Source organism: Oratosquilla oratoria, chromosome 8, assembly GCF_046742065.1.
Source record: "Oratosquilla oratoria isolate Oo_2021 chromosome 8, ASM4674206v1, whole genome shotgun sequence".
NCBI classification, from domain to species: domain Eukaryota; kingdom Metazoa; phylum Arthropoda; class Malacostraca; order Stomatopoda; family Squillidae; genus Oratosquilla; species Oratosquilla oratoria.
In genome coordinates, this window is record NC_134784.1 from 17,659,413 (window position 1) to 17,683,606 (window position 24,194).

General features: G+C 37.1%; 1 protein-coding gene across 1 annotated transcript in view; it reads left to right on the top strand.

The window, feature by feature from the left end:
* LOC143027613 (protein prune homolog 2-like) overlaps positions 1 to 16,952 on the top strand; it is a 289,335-nt gene extending 272,383 nt beyond the window's left edge. Inside the window, exon 13 of the mRNA XM_076188976.1 lies at positions 16,664 to 16,952. The gene's annotated coding sequence lies outside the window, so the exon portion shown is untranslated. The remainder of the gene's footprint in view (positions 1 to 16,663) is intronic.
* The last annotated feature ends 7,242 nt before the right edge of the window (positions 16,953 to 24,194 follow it).

Here is a 24,194-nt window from a genome sequence, read left to right on the forward strand (position 1 = left end):
TAATGTTCAACATGAAAGTTCAAAGTAAAGAGATTATAACTGATGGTCTTGAAGAAATTGAAGAGTATAATTATTTAGGCCAGCTGGTGAAAGTGACCAAAGATCATGATAATGAAATAAAAATATGTATTACAATTGAATGGAAAGTGTTTGGTAAGTATAATAAAATGCTGAGAAACTCTTTACCTCTGTGTGAAATGTAAAGCTTACAATCAATACATTCTTCCAGTAATAATCTGTGGGTATGAGACTTGGAAACTGACAGAGGCAATGGAGACAGAGCTAAGGACTGCACAGAGGAGAATGGAGAGATCAATGATGGGAATAATGCTGAGAGACCGAAAGAGAGCAAGTTGAGTGAGAGAACAGACTGGAGTGAAAGATATTGTTGAGGTGGTAAAAAAGAGGAAGAGGAACTGGGCAGGTAAGTTAGTGCAGATGACTGACAAGCAATGGAGCATGTTACTGAGTGGATGCCACAAGATGGGAAGTGTGGAAGAGGGAGACCAGAGAGAAGGTGAAGAGAAGAGATAGAGAAGTTTGTGGGAATGACGTGTCAGAGATTGACGCTGTCATGTGAATCATGGAATGCTAAAATAGGCCTTTGTTCTACTTGTGTGTTTCCCTCTACTCCTAAAGAATAAACTCTTGTTCTACTTGTGTGTTTCCCTCTACTCCAAAAGAATAAACTCTTGTTCCACCTGTGTGTTTCCCTGTACTCCTTAAAGAATAAATTCTTGTTCTACTTGTGTTTCCCTCTACTACATATATATATATATACCGTATTTTTCGGACCATAAGGCGCTTCGTACCAAAGGGCGGACCCGTAATTTGCTATTCCCCATCCTTACATAAGGCGCACCTGACCATAAGGCGCACCTGGTCTCGTCATCGGATAATCATGCATATGTGAGTGCATTCAAAACTGAACATTTTCATTGTTGAATGAGAAAAATCAGTTGGGATTTAGCAAAATTACAAAAATAAATTATATATTTTTATTTTATTTTGGTCAGTGAAATCAGACCACCTCCATGGATGGTCTGCCCTGCCAATACCCCTAAAAAACAACATAAACACGTTACGGGAATTGTGGGGAATTAAATCAACATTAGCAGTTTTATTCCCGGAATTCTCTATTCACTTAAAAACACTAGATTACAAAGAAGGTAATTTTTAGTTTTGACCATGGGCGCAACATAGCAATAGAAAATTAATTATCAATTTTTTGTAAATTATAATGTATCAACGTAATATGCAATTTTGTGAGCGGAAAAAAAAAAACGAAAACTGATTTCGTAAGTAACGAAGTCGTGTCGGACGAATGGTACGCCATGTTTGTTATGATAGATGCCAACGTCGAAGAAATGAAAGGGTGATAAATTCCTCTAACCTAACCTATGTTTAATAAATCATTACCTGCAAATTAAATGCCATCTGGCTCATCCTCGTTGTCGTCGTCATGAGAGACGTTGGTGTCCCGATCCTATGCTACCGACTTCGTTCATTAGCATATTTGCTTGTAGCAAGGTATTTTTTATTTTCATTTCCGCCCACAAAATTGCATATTACGTTGATACATTTAATTTACAAAATTAATAATCAATTTTATATTGCCATATTGCGCCCATGGTCGAGACTAAAAAAAAATACCTATATGACTACATTCTGAGTGGAGCGAGACTAGACCAATGCAAAATGGCTGTCTGTGTTGTGGACGCTATCATATTATAGCCATGATAGCGTGAATGAATGCGGTGGCATGGACTTGAAAACTGTCGAAGTTTTCGCAATTTTCTTGTCAAGATACATGCATTTTGGTTATAACTTGGTTGTAACTTTTGCTAGGCCTATGCACTGTCGCCGTCGGCAGGCTAGCTACGAAACGTGTCAAAATAATTCATCACTGTCCGAGGCATTTTTTTTGCACTGAAGCCACACATAAGGCGCACCACCCGATTTTTAAGGATTTTGCCTGTGCCTTATGGTCCGAAAAATACGGTATATATATATAATATATATCTATATATAATTTTTTTTTGTGTGTATTTACCAAGTTGTATTTTACGGGAAGGGGAGCTATGCTTGTGGTGTCCCGTCTTCATACCTCATTTTATCAACTATTTTTAAATTCATGTATTGTTTTTGCACACACCACTTTCTCATCTAACTTGTTCCAATTGTCTATTACTCTGAGGAAAGCTGTTCTTTTTCAGATCTCTTCTATAGCTGCCTTTCTTGATTTTCTTTCCGTGCCCTCTTGTATTTCTATCATCCCATTTTATCAGATTCTCTCTATCAATAATTTCTATGCCTTTCATGATTCTGTAAATAGCTATCAAATCTCCTCTCTCTCTTCTTTGCTCTAGTGTCTGTAGTTCAAGTTTTGCTAGTCTCTCTTCATATGATAGTTTTGAGAATGTTGGTGCCAATTTTGTAATTGCTCTTTGTATTCTTTCAAGTTTTTTTTATACATTTTTTTGTACTTGGTGACCACATCGTTGCTGCATATTCCAATCTTGGTCTTATCAGGGTGATTAGAATTTTCTTCACCATTTCTTCATCCAGGTATGTAAATGCCACTTTAAATTGTTCTTATTAAATTATAAGTTTCTCCAAAAATCTTATATGGTTCTCAGGTGACATATTATTCATAACAATGACTCCCAGGTCCTTCTCATTTTCTATTGTTTTTTTTATTCCTTCTCCCAATTTATATTTACCTAGTTGTATTTATTTACCTAGTTGTAATATACGGGAGGGGAGTTATGCTCGTGGTGACCCGTCTTTGTATCTCTCCGCATCAAGTTTTATCTTAAAATCTTGTATAGTGTTAGCACATACTGTTTTGTTGTCTAATTTGTTCCATGTATTTATCGCTCTGTGTGGGAAACTGTTCCTTTTCAAGTTTTTTCTATAACTATCCTTTTTCAATTTTTTTCCGTGTCCTCTTGTTTTACCGTTGTCCCACATTAATAGGTCGTTCCTGTCTAAAACTTCCATTCCTTTCATCATTCTGTAGATAGTTAGCAAATCTCCTCTTTCTCTTCTTTGTTCCAGAGTTGGTAGGTTCAATTTGGATAGTCTTTGCTCATATGTTAGTTCGGCAAGTGTCGGTGCTAGTTTTGTTGTCGCTCTTTGTAATCTTTCTAGTTTCTTAATATTCTTTTTGGTACTGGGTGTCCATAGTGATGCTGCGTACTCGAGTTTTGGTCTTATTAGTGTAGTAAGTATTTTCCTTATCATTTCTTCGTCCATATAGGTTAATGCCACTTTGATTGCTCTCAATAAGTTGTAGGTTTCTCCGAACATCTTGTTTATATGCTTATCTGGTTTCATGTCCTTTCCAATCATCACTCCAAGATCTTTTTCATAGTTTGTTTTATTTATTTTTTCTTCCCCAATTCTGTAATCTTTTGATATTCTATTTTTACTCTTTCCAAATTCCATTATGCTGCATTTCTTAATATTGAATTTTACTTCCCTGTTATTCTGTTTTTGCTTTTTCCAAATTCCATTATACTACACTTTTTAGTGTTGAATTCCATCTCCCACTTCCTACTCCATTCCCATACTTTATTTAGATCACTCTGTAGTGACTCACAATCTTCTTCCGTGTTCACTTTTTTTAATAGTTTTGCATCATCTGCAAAGCTCATATAACTTTCAATGTGTGTGTGTATTTACCTAGTTGTATTTTACGGGAAGGGGAGCTATGCTCGTGGGGTCCCGTCTTCATATCTCATTTTATCTAAACTATTTTTAAATTCATGTATTGTTTTTGCACACACCACTTTCTCATCTAACTTGTTCCAACTGTCTATTACTCTGAGGAAAGCTGTTCTTTTTCAAATCTCTTCTATAGCTGTCTTTTTTTATTTTCTTTCCGTGCCCTCTACTATTTCTGTCATCCCATTTTATCAGATTCTCTCTGTCAGTAATTTCTATGCCTTTCATGATTCTGTAAATAGCTATCAAATCTCCTCTCTCTCTTCTTTGCTCTAGTGTCTGTAGTTCAAGTTTTTCTAGTCTCTCTTCATATGATAGTTTTGAGTGTGTTGGTGCCAATTTTGTAATTGCTCTTTGTATTCTTTCAAGTTTTTTTATACATTTTTTGTACTTGGTGACCATATCGTTGCTGCATATTCCAATCTTGGTCTTATCAGGGTGATTAGGATTTTCTTCACCATTTCTTCATCCAGGTATGTAAATGCAACTTTGATTGTTCTTATTAGATTATAAGTTTCTCCAAAAATCTTATTTATATGTTTCTCAGGTGACATATTATTCATAACAATGACTCCCAGGTCCTTCTCATTTTCTACTTTTTTTATTCCTTCTTCTCCCAATTTATATGCTCCTGTTATTCTGTTTTTGCTTTTTCCAAATTCCATTATACTACACTTTTTTGTATTGAACTCCATCTCCCACTTCCTACTCCATTCTTGTACTTTATTTAGATCTCTCTGTAGTGATTCACAATCTTCTTCAGTTTTCACTCTTTTCAGTAGTTTTGCATCGTCTGCAAAGAAGCTCATATAGCTTTCAATTCCTTCATCCATATCATTAATATATATAGCAAACATTATTGGGGCCAGAACTGTTCCCTGCGGAACACCGCTTATTACTTCATCCCATTTTGAGTGCTGGTTTCTTATCACTACTCTCATTTTTCTTTCTTGCAAAAAGTCCTCCATCCAATCTAGTAGTTTGCCCTGTATTCCTCCTTCAGTTTCTAATTTCTTAAGTAACTTCTTATGTGGTACTTTGTCAAAAGCTTTCTTTAGATCTAAAAATGCACAGTCCGCCCATCCATCTCTTTCTTGTATTATATCTATTAGCCTTGAATAGAAACATATTAAATTGGTGACGCATGATCGTCCTTGTCTGAATCCAAATTGCCTTGGATTTAACTTTGTTTTTTTTTTTCTAAATATTTTACCCATCTACTTTTGATAATTATTTCACAAATTTTTGCTATTGTACTTGTTAGAGAGACTGGTCTATAGTTGGTAGGTTCTTCTTTATTTCCTCCTTTATATATAGGTACTATATTTGCTTTTTTCCAATCTTCTGGAACTTTTCCTTCTTTCAAGGAACTATTTAGTATGCTATGTATTTTGTCTGCCAGTTCATTCCTGCATTCTTTCAGTATCCAGTTTGCTATTTCATCTGGTCCATGCGATTTTCTGACATAAAGATTACTCAAGTGTGTTAATATTTCATTCTTTGTTACTTCTATTTCTTCCATAGGGGGGACTTTCTCTTTCCATTCGTTCTCTTCAGGTTGTATGTTCTCCCTTGTAAACACTGATTTAAAATGTTTGTTCATAATTTCCGCCATTTCCATTTCCTCAGTGTATTCAACTCCCTCCTGTCTTAATTTCTCCAAGTCTTGTTTGTTTTTCAGTTTATTGTTTACAAATCTGTAGAATAGTTTTGGTTGATCTTTACACTTTTCTATGATATCTTTTTCATATTTTCTCTTTTCCTCTCTGCACATTTGTACATATTCATTTCTATAACAGGTATATATTTTCCATTTTTCAGGTTTTCTGTCTTTTTTCCATCTGGTCCAGGCTTTGTCTCTTTTGTCTTTTAACTCCCTACAGCTTTTGTTGTACCAGCATTTTACATATTCTTTTTCTTGTTTTTGTCTTGGGACATACTTTTCTACTCCTTTTTTGTAAATTTTTGTCAAAATATTCCATTTCTCTTCTACTGTTGTTTCTTTGTATATTTCTTCCCAGTTTTCCTTTTGAAAGAATTCTCTTATTTTATCAAAGTTTGTTTTTTCATACATCATTCTTCCTTTTCTATATTGTTCATTTCTTTTGATATATTTTTCTTCATTAAGTTCCAGTTCAATCAATATGTGGTCACTTTTACTTATTGGTGTTTTATATTCAATTTTGTCCACTATTCTAGGTTCGGATGTAATTACTAGGTCTAGTCTCGATGGCTCTTCTTCATTTCTATACCTAGTGTTCTCCTGTATCCATTGTATGGTCAGTAACCATCTCAAGTAGAGCGTTTCCCCATGAGCCATCTCCACCCTTTACTGTCATTTCTTCCCAGCAGATTTCTTTGCAATTAAAGTCGCCCATCATAACTATTCTTCCTCCATCTTCCATTATCTTGTTTAATGTTATCTTTGTGTCCTCTAACATACTTTTTTATGTTCACTCTCCTCCCATGAGGCTGTTTTTGGAGGCACATAATTTATCACAAATTTTCTGCTCTTCTTATCTCTTGTCTTCCACTTCTATCATAATCATCTCTACTGTATTCTTTCCATATATAACTCCTTTCACGTTTATATCCTTCTTAGTCAGGAACATAACTCTACCCCCTTGCTTTTTCTGTTTCTAATCCAATAATTGTATGCATCATGTCCTACACTGTTGGGTGGTAGTGGGCCTTTTAATTTTGTTTCTACAATTCCCATTATGTCCGGTTCTTTTTCCTTCAAATAATCATTCAGCTCATTCAATCCTGTTATTAATCCATCTATATTTGTGTAAGACACTCTTAGTTTTCTGCCACTTCCATTGTGTTCTCTGTTTCCCTTATGTTTTTCTTTTGTATGTCGAACTTCCTTAGTTTCATGTTCACTACTCTCCAATAGAATCTCTTTCTCTGACTCCGTTCTGTTCTCGTTTTTTGCCTTAGCTTCCAGTCTTTTCTGCTTTTCTTCCTCTTTCCTCTTTATTCATTTCCCTTTTTATCCATATCTTTTTATATTGTTCACTTGTTGCTAGTTTCCCTGTTTTGGATAAGATATTCTCTGCTGTTGTTTGTGACTTGAATTTAATCTTAATTGGTCTGGTCTTGTCTGTGCTATACTTTCCGAGTCTAAATTTCTCTTCGATTTGTTTCATAATTTCTGGTTCATCTTCCTGAACTGATTCTAGTAATTGGCTTACTTTTTCATTTTCCTCTTTGATTCTTGTGGTTCTATCTGTGTTGTTTCTCTTCCATTCCTAATATAATTATACATTACTTCTTGTCTGCTAAATCTCTTACTATATTCTCCTTCTGTCTCATCACTTTAATAACTGAGTCTTCAGTATGTTTTTTCAATTGCTGTTTGACTATGTCAGTGAATGAAACCTTATTTCCTTCTTGGGTTGTTTTCCAATTCTTAGTTTCTTTAGCTATTGTCTCTGTTTTCTTTACTATTCTTCTTCAATTCCTCATTCTCCACCTTTACTTCTCTTAACTGTCTTTTTAGGTCTTCTATTTCATCAGTTAAGTTTTTATTCGCCTTTTCTAGTTCTTCCAATCTTTCAACCCTTTGTAAAATGGTGTTCATATGACCTAACCTACTCTCCAAGTCCTCGATCACCTTATCAACCTTCTTCTTTAGTCTTGTCAGTCGGGGGGGGTTTGTGTCCCCCCCACCCTCTTTAAATCCCTTGAAAATATTCTCATCACTTTCTACTGTATTGCTCTTATCTATGCTTCTAATCTTTACATTTTTATTAGACATTTCATCATCGCTCAGCTGATCGGGGGGGTCTTTTGTTTACCTTTCGCTTGTCTGCCTGGGCCAAGTCTACTCCCTCCTCATTTCCTTCCATTTCCCTCAGTAATCCCTCCCCTTTTCCTCTTTCCCTACTTTCCCACTACTCCACGAGCAATTTCCCCCCCACCCTGTAAAAACACTAGGCACTTCTCTTTGCGTTGGGATCCACAGACTTCAGTTTTCTTCAGAACGTCTTCTAAGCCGTCCATTCGTTGAAGTGTGTGTGTGTGTGTGTGGAGTGATGGAATGAAAGCATATATCCTCCCTTTATTGCATACCCCTTCAAAACCTATTCATTTTCCCATCCATCTTTACACCATCTGGAGAAAGAATGATCCTTGTACTGCACTCCCTGATTTGTTCTGAGACAATGGTGAAAGACAGAGCACCTGTACAGGAATTTCTAAAAGGGAAGTAATGGTTTATTCTCGCCACTTCTTCACATTGTGACCTTACCCCTTTCATCCACTTCAGAATATACAGAGGGGACAAGAAGAAAGTCTTTCAGGCCACATCAGTTCTTACATTGAAAACCATTCTCCTATCACACTTATCTTTTGCCCTCTTTCTTCCTTGCTTGTCAGGCATCACTATTTCATTAAATGGTTTTCACTAGATTCAGCTGTGTCATTCTCAATCTTTATTTCAATTTTCCTCATTTTGCTAGTCTTATTTTCACCATCCTTGTATTCATTGATCACTCCTGTCTGCCAGTTCTCTTTCCAGTCCTCCTTACTGCCTCTCCTCCACATTTCCCACTGTCCATTGTAATCCCCACCATATTTCTTAAAAACTTCATCTCAAACATATTATGGCTTTATATTTCTGTCTCCTTCAAACTTCAGGTTTCTGCTTCATATTGTCATGGATACAATCATTTCTTTATATAGTTTTTTCTTTCCACTCATCTTCAGGTACTTATTTCTCATAATACTTTTCATCCCTCCCACATTTACTTCCCTTACATTATAATTCAGTTCCACTTTCACTCCATTTTCTGCTATATGTGAACCAAAGAGTTGCTTTCTATTTCCTCTATTTACCTAATTGTATTTACCTAGTTGTATTATATGGGAAGGGAGCTATGCTCGTGGTGACCTGTCTTTGTATCTATCATCATAAAGTTTTCTTAAAATATTGAATAGTGTTTGCATACACTGTCTAATTTGCTCCTGATGGAGAGATGATAATGGAAGAGAAGGCGGTAAGGGGAAGATGGGCAGAGTATTTAAGGGAGTTGCTAAATGTGAAGGAGGATAGTGAGGGAAAGATGATTGCAGTGGGAAGTGCTAAGAAAATGACCGTGATGAGTGAGGAAAATGGAGGAGAATTAAGGAAGGATGAAGTGAAGGCAGTTAAGATGATGAGAGCAGGTAAGGCACCTGGTCTGGATGGATGACATGCAGAATGTCTAAAAAAAGAAAGGAGGTACAGTGATGGTGGACTGGCTGGTGAGGTTATTTAATGTTTACTGGAGAAAGGGTAGAGTGCTGGAGGACTGGAGGAGTGCCTGTATAGTTCCACTTTACAAGGGAAAGGGGGACAAGTGTGAGTGTAGTAGTTTCAGAGGGATTAGCTTGTTAAGTGTAGTTGGGAAGGCCTATGGGAGGATCTTGATTGAGAGGATTAGGATAGGAACAGAGGGAGTAATTGGCAAGGAACATTGTGGATTTAAGACAGGTAGAGGTTGTGTAGATCAGATCTTTGTGGTAAGACATATGAGAAAGCTATAGGAAAAGGTAAGGATGTTTTTTGGGCTTTTATGGATCTGGGAGGTTTTGCAGATATACGGGATAGGAGAAAAGCTTCTAGGAGCTGTCAAGAGTTTTTACAAGAGTAGTAGAGCATGTGTCAGGAGAGAGTGAGTGGTGTGAGGTAAAGATGGGACTTTGTCAGGGATGCATTATGTCACCCTGGCTGTTCAACTTATACATGGATGGGGTGGTGCAAGAGGTAAATGCAAGGTTGGTGGGACAGGGATTGGAGACGTTTAAAGAAAATGGAGAAAGTGGGAGGTGAGCCACCTGTCGTTTGGGGACGACACTGCGCTTGTAGCAGGATCAGAGGATGGATTGAGGAAGTTGGTTACAGAATTTGGGAGAGTGTGTGAAAGAAGAAAGTTGAAGATAAATGTAGGTAAAAGTAAGGTGATGAGATGTACAAGGGGTGAAAGTGGCAGTAGACTGGAAGTGAGCACTAAGGGATAGTGACTGGAGGAAGTGGATAGTTTTAGATACTTGGGTGCAAATGTGGCAGGAAAGGGAGGAGTGGAGGTGGAGGTAGAATGTCGATTGAGAGAAGCGAGTAAATGCCTTGGTGGACTAAAAAGTGTAATGAGGAGTAGACATTTGAGAATGGATGCTAAGAGGAGACTGTATGAAGGAGTGATTGTGCCAACAGCACTGTATGGGGCAGAAACATGGAACATAAGAGAGGAAGAGAGAAGGAGTTTGAATGTGTTTGAGATGAGGAGTCTGAGAAGTATGATAGAGGTTACTAAGCTGGATAAGTGAGAAATGAGGAGGTGAGGAGAACAGGGGTGGCAAGAGAGTTGGGAGATAGGGTTGATGAAAGAGTATTAGGATGGTTTGGACACATGGAAAGAATGAGTGAAGACTAGTAAAAGAGGTATGGAAGGCAGATGTGGAGGAAGTGAACATATTAGGGGGCATCCTAGGATGAGATGGATGGATGGGGTGAAGGGGGCTATGGGGAAGAGGGGAATGTCTGTTGAGGAAGGACGGGAGAGGACAGAAGACGGGTGAATGGAGAATGGTTGTATATGGATGATGTTGTGATGCACGAGATGAAATGGGTGGGGGGATGGGGGGTGAGGTAGTATGTGTGAGGAAAATTTGACGCAGTCCAAAGGGATTTCTCCCCGTCTTCTCCTTTTCTGCATGGGGGGACGGAGAGGGGGGGGGGGTTGCTGATTTAATGAAGCGGCCTTGCAGTGGATGTGCTGTGTCTTGCGACACTGCCTCTGACCCAGGGCAGTGGACAAGGTGCAGGGATGACCCATCATCCAGGAGTTGCCAAGATAAGAGGGAAGGTGGAGGGGTGTGGAGTGTATTTAGTGATGGAATGGGTGGGAATGGTTTTTTTGCCTTTCCCTTTTTGGCTACCTCTCTTGTAAGGGGGAAAAAGCCTTGGTATATGTATCACTGTGTGGGAAGCTTTTTTTTTTCAGATCTCTTCTCTGATTATCTTTTTTGAGTTTCTTTTCATGTCCTCTTGTCCCATTTCAATAAATCATTCTTATCTAAGATTTCCATTCCTTTCATAATTCTATAGATAATAGGTCTTCTCTTTCCCTTCTTTGTTCCAGAGTTGGTAATTCTAATTTGGACAGTCTTTGTTCATATGTCATTTTGGATAGAGTTGATGCCAGTTTTGTTGTTGCTCTTTGTATTCTAATTTTTTTTATTCTTTTTGGTATTCTTTGTTGCTGCATACTCGAGTTTTGGTCTTATTAGTGTAGTTAATTTTTTTTTTTTTTTTTTTTTTATATATAATTTCCTCATGCAAATACAAATGCCACTTTTATTGACCTCAATAAATTGAAAGTTTCTCCGACTATGTTATTAATATGTTTGGTGTCATGTCTTTGCTGATCATCACTCCAAGTTCTTTTTCCGAGTTTACTTTTTTTACCTCTTCTTCACCAATTTTATAATCTCTCGACATTGTTTTTACTTTTTCCAAATTCCATTATACTACATTTCTTGATATTGAATTTCACTTCTCACTTTTGAGTCCAATTCCAGATTTTGTCCAAGTCTTGTTGTAATGAGTTGCAATCCTCCTCCATTTTTACTTTCTTTAGTATTTTTGCATCGTCAGCAAAGAAATTCATATAACACTCTACTCCTTCATCCATGTCATTTATGTATATGGCAAACATGATCGAGGCCAATACTGATCCCTGCAGGACACCACTTACCATTTCTTCCCACTTTGAGAATTTGTCTCTAATTACTACTCTAATTTTCCCCCCAGTAAGGAAGTCTTTCATCCATTCCTATAATTTTCCTCTGCCACCTATTGACTCTATTTTCCTTATTAGTTTATTGTGTGGTACCTTATCAAATGCCTTTTGTAGGTCCAGAAAGGCACAGTCTGCCCAACCATCTCTCTCATGTATTATACCTATTAACCTTGAGTAGAAGCAGATCAAGTTTGTTGTACATGATCTTTCTTGTCTGAATCCAAATTGCTTTGAATTCAGTATAGTTTTTTCTTCGAAATGTTTAACCCATCTATTTTTGATGACCTTTTCACAAATTTTTCTACTGTGCTTGTCAGGGAGACTGGTCTGTAATTTGATGGATCTTCCTTGTTTCCTCCCTTATAAATCAATACAATATTTGCATTCTTCCAGTCCTGTGGCACCTTTCCTTCTTGAAGTGATACTTTAATTATATCGTATATTTTATCTGTTAATTCCTCCATGCATTCTTTCACTATCCAATTTGCAATTCCATCTGGACCATGTGATTTTCTGATGTTAGGGGTTTTGATTTGGTCACTGATTTCCTTCTGTGTTACAATTATTTCTTTCATTGAGGGGGATGTCTCTCTATTTCTTCACAGTTAGGTGAGTTTTCTATTGTGAATACTGATTTGAAGTGGTTGTTCATAATTTCAGCCATTTCCCGTTCTTCTGTATATTCATATTTACCTTGGTACAGCTTTTCTATTTCTTGTTTTCTTGCTTCTCGTTGTGGTACATATTTATTCACTCCCTCATTATAAATTTCTTTTAGTATATTCCATTTCTCTTCCATCCCTGTTTCTTCATATAGGAAATTTTCCCAGTTTGCATTGCGAAAGAATTTTTTTAGTTTCTCAAACTTTTTGTTGTACATTAGTCTTCCTATTCTATGTTAATCATTTCTGCTTTGATCCATTTGCTCTTTCAACTCAAATTCTATTAGTACATGGTCACTCTTTCCTATCAGTGTTTTGTAACCAATTTTTTCAACAATTTCAGGCTTTGTCGTAAGTATTAAATCCAGCCTTGATGGTTCTTCACTACCTCTGTATCTGGTATTTTCATTATCCACTGAGTCCTTGTATATTCGATGGTCATGTCAAGCAGGATGTTGCCCCAGAGTTCCTCTCCACCCTTCACTGTCATTTCCGCCCAACATATTTCTTTTGAATTAAAGTCACCCATAATTACCATATTTCCTTTGTCCTTCATTATATTAGTTAATTCGTATTTTGTATCTTCTAATATTTTGGAATCACTTTCTGTCGAGGACTATGTTTTGGGGGGCACATACACCACTACAAATTTTCTACTTTTCATATATTTGCTTTCAACATGTATCGTAATTGATTCTACATTAATTTCTCCTTCAGTTATTTTTGTTACATTTAAATCTTTATTAGTCGTAAATTAATACTCCGCCACCCTGTTTATCCTTTCTATTCTTTGTCCAACAATTGTATGAACCTTGTCCCACTTTGTTGGGTGGTGGAGTACACTTTGATTTGGTTTCCACTATTCCCATTATGTCTGGTTTTTCTAAGGCCAGGTAATCATTTAATTCATTCATTCCTGAAGTTATTCCATCTATATTGGTATAAGCTATTTGTAATTTCCTTTCTCCTTGTCTTTTTCTGTCTTTGTTTCCTTTTTCCTTATATACCATTTTCTCAGCCTCAGGTCCACCACTCAAAAAAAAAAAATCTTTTCGGTTTCAGTTTTTTTTTTCTTTTCTTTTCTTTTCTTTTCTTTCACTTCGTTTCTAAGTTTTTTCTTTTTCTTCACTCATTTCTTTTTCTATCCATATTTTTTTGTATTCACTATTTGCTAATTTCGTTGTTCAGGATAGTACTTCCTCTGCAATTGTTTGAGATCTAAGCTTTACTTTCAAGCCTCTCGCCTTTTGAGCTTACCTCCAACTCACTGACACCCATTCCGCATGTATATCTCATCACATTATCTTTACCTAAATTTACTTTAAGCATTCTCCTCTCATATACCCTAAAAAACTTGACCACCAACTGCTTCAGTCTTTCCTCTGACTCGTATATAATTGCAGTGTCATCTGCAAATTGGCTCACCTCATTTACTCTCACACTTACTACAATACCACATCTATATAAACATTAAATGACATTACACAACACTGCCACAGCCCCACCTTCACCTAAGAAATAATTATGTGAAAATATGCAGAGATGAAAAGAGAAACTATGAAAGATAAATGATAGAAAAATGCAAGAAACAACATAAACTAATTTACAGGTATGTAAATGGTAAACTAAAAAATAAACAAGAAATAGAAAACCTGTGCCAGGGAAATTATGATTACACAGAAGAACTAGAAATGGCAGAAATTATGAGCAATCATTTCAAATTGATATTCACAATTGAAACCTCACCTAACTGAGGGAAATAGAGAAATCCCCCCACCCCCCAATGAAGGAAATGACTAACACAGAAGGAAATCAGCAACCAAATAAAAAACCTTATGTCAGAAAATTGCATGGTCCAGATGGAATCGCAAATTGGATACTGAAAGAATGCATAGAGGGGTTAACAGATAAAATATACAATGTAATTACTCAAAGAAGGAAAGGTACCACAGGACTGGAAAAATGCAAATATTGTACCAATATATTAAAGAGGAAACAAGCACAGAAGCAAATATATGTGAAAAAGTTATCAAAAGTAGATGGGTTAAAATCTGGAAGAAAAACATATACTGAATCCAAATCAATTTGGATTTAGACAAGGAAGATCATGTACAACAAACTTGATCTGCTTCTATTTGAGACTAATAGAAATAATACAAGAGTGGGATTGATGGGCAGACTGTGCTTTTCTAAACCTACAAAAAGCATTTGATAAGGTACCACACAAGAAACTAATAAGAAAAATAGAATCAATAGGTGGGATCAGAGGAAAATTATTAGAATGGATGGAAGACTTCCTGACTGGGAAGTAATTAGAGATAAATACTTGAATTTGGAAGAAGTGATAAGTGGTGTCCTGCAAGGTTCGGTACTGGCTCCAGTCATGTTTCTCGTACATATAAATGACATGGATGAAGGAGTAGAGCGTTATATGAATTTCTTCGCAGATGATGCAGAAATACTAAAGAAAGTAAGAGGAGGATTGTGAATCATTACAGTTAGACCTGGACAAAATCTGGAAATGGACTCAAAAGTGGGAAGTGAAATTCAATATCAAGAAATGTAGTATAATGGAGTTTGGAAAAAGTGAAAACAGAATATCAAGAAATTATAAAATCGGTGAAGAAGTTAAAAAAGTGAACTCTGAAAAAGACCTTGGAGTAATAATCAGCAAAGACATGACACCGGACAAACATATCAATAAAATAGAGAAACCTTCAACTTATTAAGGTCAATGAAAGTGGCATTTGACTACTTGGATTAGGAAATTATTGAAAAAGAATATCAGTTACACTAATAAGACCAAAACTGGAGTATGCAGCACCATTATGGAGACCCAGTACTAAAAAGAATACAGACGCTCCTCTACTTACGTTCATTCGTTTTGCGTTTTTTCGATTTTACGTTTGAACTAACTCTTTTTTTTTTTTAGTTTAGCGCACTCTCCGTAGTTCAAACGATACTTACGCATGACGCTGCGTCCATTGTTTACATGGCACAAACGACAGACTGAACATGCCTTGCCTCATCCTCCTCCCCCTCCTCCTCCACCATCTCAATTTATGTTGCTTGAATTTAATTTATTTGAAATTAATGTTATTATTTTACAATGTTATGTGTATAATTAATGATTTAGGGGTGTTTTATAAGATACGGTAATAGAATTTACGGATGTATAGTACAGTAACAACTTACATTCATTTTCAACTTACGTTCGGATGTTCGGAACGTAACTAAAACGTAAGTTGAGGAGCGTCTGTATAAAGAAATTGGAAAGAATACAAAGAGCAATGACAAAGTTGGCACCAACTCTTTCCAAATTAACATACAAACAAAGATTGTCCAAATTGGAATTACCAACTATGGAACAAAGAAGAGAAAGGGGAGATCTGCTGACTATAGAATCATGAAAGGAATGGAAATCCAAGATAGGAATGATTTACTAAAATGGGACAATGAAAAAACAAGACACGAAAATAAACTCAAAAAGGATAATTATAGAAGAGATCTGAAAAAATAGCTTACCACTCAGAGTACTGGATACCTGGAATAATTTAGATTAAAAAAGTGTGCAAACATTATTCAAGATATTAAGAAAAAACTTGATGCTGAAAGATACAAAGACGGGTCACCACAACCATAGCTCCCTTCCCATATAACACAACTAGGTAAATACCTCAAAACATTCATTCTTTCCATTCACTCCTGTCACACAAGCTCTACTACTCATGTAAAATCTTTTGACCACCTTCAACAGATTTCTCCTCTATTTTATATATCTGCAGCACATTTCATAATGCCTTTCTCTTAACCCTCTCATGCACTTTTTTCAAACCCATCAAAGCCCAAAGAACATCCTTACCTTTTGCCAAAATTTTCTGGCATATCTGCCTCACTACAAAAATTTAAACTGTGTACCTTCTTCCTTTCCTAAATTCACACAGCTCTTCCCCAAGTACTCATGATCTTTATTAAAGAAAACCTCAATTGTCATCCTAGGAAGTAACATACCTTCCAACCTTGTAGTTAAGGAACTTCACATACCACAGCAATTTTTTAAATATTGATTTTTGAAGCCTCATTTTAGATTATCATGACTGGAACCCACCTATTTACATAGGTGTGTTGCACAACTATCATCTTCAGGGGGTTCTACTTAGAAAATACTGTCAGAAGGGATACATAACCTCTCTGGTAGAGAAACTGTTTATGGGGCAATGATTCTTGACCTTGATGTCTGATGTGTGCTGATTAGTATGTAAAATTCACTTGTGCTTCACATCTGGTTCCATGTTTGAGTCCAACAGCTACCAGTGACTTCAACTTGCTGTGGAAGTCTGAGCACATGAAACAAAATTATGATCTTGGTCATAGCTAAGAGTTTCCTGGTGTGATCTCACCTTTTTGTTTCCCCTTATTCACTTAAGAAGATTTGTAACCTTTCTTCATAAGCCCAATATGTTAACCTTCAGCTTCTTCCCATAGGTGGAGTTTTGTATGATGCAACTTGCTTATGGAACCTGGCACAACTTGTTTATGGAAGATCATCAGACACAATGTAAGCTCATATTCATGAGCTCATGAATTACTCATCCTGTTATCATCGCTGATTGGTGGACAAAGAAATGGCATACTTTATTGGTCTGCCTATGTCTATATTTCCACAATGTATCATAAATAAACCCTGTAAAACCCTACCTTTTATTGTTTTGAAAATATAACTTAAAAGTTTGAAATGTACTATTAGTAGTTGCATAAGTAAATGCTGATGACATTCTATTGTTTCACTTCCTACCCTAAACATTAAAAAATCTATTGAATTAATAAGAATTATAATAATTAGATATAGGTAATGTTGGAATTATTGTCAACTTTTGTACAGATAAGCAGTTTAATACTGGACCTCCAGCATGTAAACAAAATCAAAATAAGGAACTTGATTGGAGTAAAATTCACAATCCTCATAAGTTTGAAAAACTGGGGCCGTATACACACAACTTGTTAGCACTAACAAATAGCTGTTAAGGGTAACAAATTCCTGTTAAGGCTAACATTTAGCTGTTAAGCACTAACAGTGGATACAGAAAACTTGTTAGGGCCTTAAAAGTACTGTTAAGATAAAAGTGCTGAGGAGGACTATTAAGCTCTTAACAAGTTCCTGTTAGTAGAGAAGATGGCGGAGCAACAACAACCAAAAAGATGACTGAGAGTTTATCGACAGCGACGGGACATATTTAACGAGTACAATGACGACGAACTCGTCAAACGCTTCAGAATGAACCGTGCTGGTATAATAAAAATGGCTGATTTAGTGAGGGACAAACTTCAATCCCGAACAGAACGGAATCGACCACCGAGTCCTGAGACGAAGGTGGCAATTACCCTATGATATTTAGCCACAGGTAAAATGCAGCAGTGATGAATTTGGGACCTCGCAAGCATCAATCAGCCGTGTCATTACTCAAACAATTGATGCACTATCAGAACCAGATATTGTAACTCGGTTTGTAAAATTCCCATTGACTCGCAAAGAAGTGCAAGTAAAACAACCAGAGTTCATGGAAGACTGTAGGTTTCCTGGTGTTGTGGGTACCATAGATGGCACAAACATTAGAATTGGGGCTCCAAGTGTCGATGAACATTTATATGTAAACAGAAAACAATACCATAGCATCAACGTGCTTTGCCATGCCTCCCTCTTATCCTTGTGGTTTAAACTTGCCTTGAATCGCCCATTTATAATTATTTTTTCTCCATAATCACGTTGATCAAGAGGAGTGTTTCCTCTTGCGACCAGTTTGGCTTCCTTTTCTTTTTCTGTGTTTCTTCTGCCATGTCTATGTCCTCTGAAATAATTGTTGTCTTCTGTCGGAAGATTTGTCTGTGGCACGGCCGCCTGTACAATGCGCCTTCGTCCAAAAATATCTGTCGTTGGTTAATAAGTACTTCTAAAAACCCATACATACGATATCTATGTGCTATCATGATACTTTATTAATAAATTCTGAACAACTGCATTAATAACACTGTTTTATGTGTGCAATTTTTGATAATACGTCCATTTACATGTTCATAAGCTGCTAACTTCAGCGCTGTTTAGCGGTACTTGACAAACAACTGTTTGCTAGCTAACAGTTCTTAGTTGTTGTTGTTGTTGTTGTCGTTCCCTAGACTGTCTGTCCGAGCAGTCCCGTCTCCCCAAGGAAGGCCACAGCCGAGACTGGGTTTTCCCACAAATCCTTTATAGAGTGTATGTTGTGTTGTTTGCGTGCATGATTGTGTATAATGCAGTCTTCCATTATGTGTTGTATGGTATGGGGTGAAGTGTTACATCCTGGGCAGCTGTTCACAACACGGTCGTCCAGCCTCCTCTGGTAGCTTAGAAGTGCTGGGTGGTGACCGCATCGCAGTCTGGCCAAGTGGACTCTGTCCTTACGTGGGAGAGAGGATTCAGAAGGGTGGATATCAGGGGGTCTGGCATGCAGCAGTGTGTTGTCTTTCAGTGTGTTAATGGAGCGGTGAGTGATATGATTATGAATATGTTTCCGGAGGCTGGTATTTGGTGGTTGTTAGTTAAGCATTGGTGTATAACTTTTAGTGGTTTTCTGTTAGCTAGCAGAGATTGTTAAGGCTAACAAAAAAGTTTTGTGTATACGGCCCCTGATCATCAATTGCAAATGCTTTAGAACATCTCTCAATCCCTGAGGAACCATCCTTTACAAACAATAGAATTGACAATCTCTGGATATCTTCCAGTGATAAATTGCAAGAAACAACCACTAATAGCATAGACACCAGGAGACTGGATCAACCAAAATAACCAGGAAATTCATGACCTGGAGAAAAAGAACAAAGCCCATCAGATGGCTATCAAGCACTCAAAATCACAAACATGTAGGGTCATTTTCCAAAGGCTCTACTAATCACAAAAACCACTGAAAAAAGACTAATGGTTCAACAGTTGCTGAAACTATGCTGATGCCTACAACCAATATCTATACAATACCAAAAAACCAATCTGTGGACCAATCGGAACAACCTGTGCCCCATTAAGACCCAAAGAAGGAACTACAGTAATCAAAGATGACCCTAGCATTCTGGAAAGAGGGACAAAATACCTAACTTCTATACTAAACCACACAAATCCAGTAGATCTTACCTTTGGAGAGCTGTCTGCCCTTCCAACCAATACCAGGTAAATGAGCTGCCAACCAATTAAAAGGCTCACAAAACCTGTCAAAGCTTATAAAACAACAAAACTACTGGACCAGAGAGATTTTTTTTTTTCTTTTTCTTCCAAATATGATTTACTTGTCCTGGTGAGCAAACTCCATAAGTTTATCGCTATTCTGAACCACCAAAATTCTAGCCCAAAGCTAGAAAGAACTATAAGGGTGATTTAGAAATCAAAAGGATGCAAGTTCAAATGTGAAAACTACATAGGAATATCCCTTCATGATATTGCCAGCAAGATCTTGGCAAAATTTATGATTGCTTTCTCATCAACTTTCCTATAATGTTAGTTCTCCCAGAAAAACATGGTTTCCAGAAAGACTGAAGCACATCTGTGGTCAATAAAGGCATGCTATGAACTGTCCTTGACAGGTTTGGGTCTTTGCCAAGATTCTTGACCATCTTAAGAGCCTTTCATGAAGGAGAGTCAGCCAAAGTCTCCATAGGTGGGATCCTCTCAAACTCTTGAGGTATCAGTAAGTGTAAAACAGGAGTAGGGTCAGTAGGTTTTAAACATTTTCTTTCCATCTAGAGATAATTCCAACCTTTTTATATATATTCATATATATATACATACATACATACAGTAAGATTCCTTTTAACTGACCTTCAAACATCCGACTATACCCGTTGCACTGAGAACTGGCCGTTAGGGCGGAGCACTGGGAGTTCCCCTGTGGTGCCACATCTAATTATTTCATAATTTTATTTTATAATTCTATTTTATGATTTTATAATGTTGCCACATATGATTATATTATAATTTTGTCACACACCACCACTGAGGTAAAAATCAAAGCAATGTTTTCTGTACAAAGGTTTCGTTTCTTCGAGTGTAGACATGGCATATGGAAAAGAGAGAGCGACGTTGCCGCTACATCTAATCTCTGGCCCCGCCCCCCTCACACTGCATTCAGAAAACATTGCATCCACACGCACGTTCTCGCCATGGATGCCCATGTGTGGCAACATCGGGAAATCTCCTAGCCCCGCCTTATCGGTCATTTCTCCTTGCGCTGACTATAGTCCAAACATCCAACTTTTTTCTTAAGTGTCCCAAGTCATATAAAAAGTTGAATTTGTCCAAACATCCAACCATAAAGTGGATGTTTAATTGTTGCTATTGCCACTACCTACTCATGGCGCTCAGTTCTGCTGTTATTTTCGCTGGCATTTCAGTATTTGCTTATGTTTGGCCATTGGTGGTTGTTTCTCCTCCACTCTGTTGTGTTGTTTATTATGCTTTATTTTACTTTGAATAAGTGAAAATGTCCCAAACCAATGATTTTTTTTAATCTGTTAGTGTACATCCAAACATCGGACTTTTCCAAACATCTAAGGTAGGTCCCACCAAGGTCGGATAAAAGGAATTTTACTGTATATATATATATATATATACAGACGCTCCTCAACTTACGTTTTAGTCACGATCCGAACAGCCGAACGTAATGTGAAAATGAACGTAAGTTGTTACTGTACGTTCCAGTAATGTATGACCGTTCATACTGCACTATACATCCATAAATTCTATTACCGTATCTTATGAAACACCCCTAAATCATTAGTTATAAACATAACATTGTAAAATAATGACAATTTCAAATAAATTAAGTTCAAGCAACATAATTTCAATTAAATGAGTTTTATTCAAATTTATCTAACTTCAGTTTCACTATCATCGAAGAAAGTTGAGGTTGAGGGTTGAGGGTCAGCTCTTTAAGAGGTTGAAGGTTGAGGTTCATCGTCTTTGGAGGTCGACGTTTGAGACTCAGCGGCTTTGGAGGTCGAGGGTTTAGGCCGAAAAAACTTATCCAAGGATGATGGGATGGTCTTCTTTTTTTCACCATAAATTATACGGTAGCATTGTGTTGCATCGTATATTCTATTGGTGACCTTTGTGTGATGCTCAATGTTTGGGTCCTGTCTCTCAAAAATTGCAAGGGCTTGGTCTATGAGAGAAAACCCTTACGCCAACAATTTGGACTCAAATTTCTTCATCGGAATGGGCACGTTCAGTCTGTCGTTTGTGCCATGTAAACAATGGACACAGCATCATGCGTAAGTATCGTTTGAACGCCTCATACTACGGAGAGCACGCTAAACTAAAAAATTCACTAAAAAAATATATATACAATTTTTTTTTTACAGTCAGTTCAAACGTAGAACGAATGATCGTAAGTAGAGGAGCGTCTGTATATATATATATATATATATATATATATATATGTACAACACTGAATGGGTCCCAGTGACTAGAGAATTTTTATCAACCACAATGCATTTTAGTTCTAAGCCATCAACATAAGAAGAACCGTGGAGGCACATGCAGAAATTGAAATGTGGTACTCCCGAGGACTCAAACTACCAGCTGCAAGCATGTTACCAGTGCTGTATTAACTTAGACCAATACACCATCAAGAGAAATATAAGCTGAGCGCAACTTTTCTTATATGTATGCTCGAGTTACATACACATACACGAAAATTTGCGTTCAACCCATCTCCATTAGGGCATTCCCATCTGCTGAATTAAGCAGGTCTAAATTATAAGATGTTGGTCCTTAAACCTGTTTTATGGCTTGGAAAAAATCATGTGTGTAGTTTTTGTCAGTATAACCCTGTAGTTCATTGGTATTTTCCAGCCACCAGCTGTTATTTAGATATAGCTGTTCTCCACATGTTGGACCTATGACTTGAGCTTATGGAATTTTACCTTCTCTGTAGGTTGTTTGACTACATTAGTTTGGAGGCATTAAGTTAAAGGCATTGGTTGGGTTCTTCTATTTATTGGTAAGTTTGGACAGTAGTGTAGTCAAGCCTAGTCTGCTCTTGCCACTCATGGAGTGACAAAGAGAATGAGTGTCAGTTGCCAACACAGTTACAATTCCATAAATATATTCTTTATGACTAAATTTATATAGAGTATAGAACTGAGTGTGAGCACCCAGTATAGCATATAGATACATGTGTACAGAAAGAAAATACTTATAGAAACATAATCCTATCAATGTAATGAATAATTTGTCGTAAAGCTTGATGCAGGAGGTGCCATAAGGTCATCCTTCCTGACCGAGGATCAGGTCATACAATAGGCAGCCATTGAAAGCTTGCTGATACCAGCAGATCTGATGTCATGTAGCTAATGTGTGCATGAGTGCACACTAGTATAGAATGAATAATTGATATTCAATCTACAGGCTTTCAGCACAGCTACCACTTGCTGACCACAGCGAAGCTAATGCTCAAAGAAGATAAAGATATAATAATTTGACATATAAAATAAATGTACATGGACTTTGAGTGATTTCATTATAGGAAAATACTACTGTTTGAAATAAGATTGACTTAATATTAAGAACATGTGGAAGTAGATATTATTTCCATTCACTGATTGATGGTTCAATGATGCCTTGAGCAATCATGTCTTGAATAAGGTTATCTACAATCATTTGTTTACTGTGGCATTCTGTATGTGGGGATGTAACATGGTTTGGAGTTCTCGCAAAGGGTATGTGATGCTGAATGAGATAAGTAACTCCAAGGTGTTCACCTGGAGTGGCAATAGTTTGTCTGAACTTGTTGTAAAGTGCAATCAAGTCTACTTGTGCATCAGGGAAATCTATTGGGTTGAAATGTGAGGCATCAATGGGTTTTTGTACCAAGGGCATGCTGGAAATTGTGGTACAAACTTGCATTAGAATCAACAGAATATGAAATATTTTTCCCTTATCCTTTCTGTAATAGGGGCATTAAATACAGTTTTTAAAATCCATTTAATTATTTCGCAAGCCAATAGCTAAGATAAGCTGTAAGGGATGGTGGAGATGAGAAATGGTGATGGGGGAGGGGGGGGGATCACTGAGAACTTTGCCCCAGGGTGGCACTTTGCCAGGGAATGGCATTTTGCCCCAGGATGGCACTTAGGCATGTAAGGGCTCTGCTCTTGAAGGAACAGTGTCTTTGGGCTGATGAGCACTGTATGTGTTTAAATGTAGATAATACTTCTGAGGCTGGGGTGGATTTGATGTTGAAATCTTCTATGAGAGGCAAAAAAATTCCTCAGTCAATGAAACACCAACTGTATTTAATGAATGTTTAGTCCTGAGTTTAGCTGATTTGGACATGTGGGAGGAGTTAGTATGTTTGTTACATTTAGAATGCATGTCCACAGCTGTCAGTAAGGTGGAAGAGGTAGAGACTTTGGGGGGGAGGGGGTTGGACTGGTTGAGCACTGGAAACTGTTGTATGGAGGTGGTGGAACAATTAGTACCAGCGGCTGGTGCATCCTTGTCTGATGAAGCGAAATGAATTTGAAAGGAATACAGGTAACTGACAAGGAGTCATGATCTACTTGTACCTGCTCAGTCATGTGAATCATATTTATGGCATAAAGAGTTACTGATGGCATTGCAGGGAGGAAATGGTTCACATAAATTATACCATGTTGAGCAAGTATTGTTTCATCAGTTTTAAGCCTGTGAGGATATCAAGAAAGTGAACGTCCACTACATTGACGGTAACAGGAATTTGTGGTACTGATCTTTGAAGCTAATGTCTAAGGAGAATTTACCAACAATCAGGAATGGTACACCATCTACATTTGAAAGAATAACATCTGGGGGTTCTAGGATGGTGACTCTTGCATTCCATGCAGAATTTATTGAAGCTATAGGTAGACATCATGTTAATGGGAGATCCAGTATCAAGAAATATGGTCACTTTGATGTTCCTAAAAGTTACATTGAATGTCAAGGAAAAGTAGAACATGTCTGGGGTATCCCAAG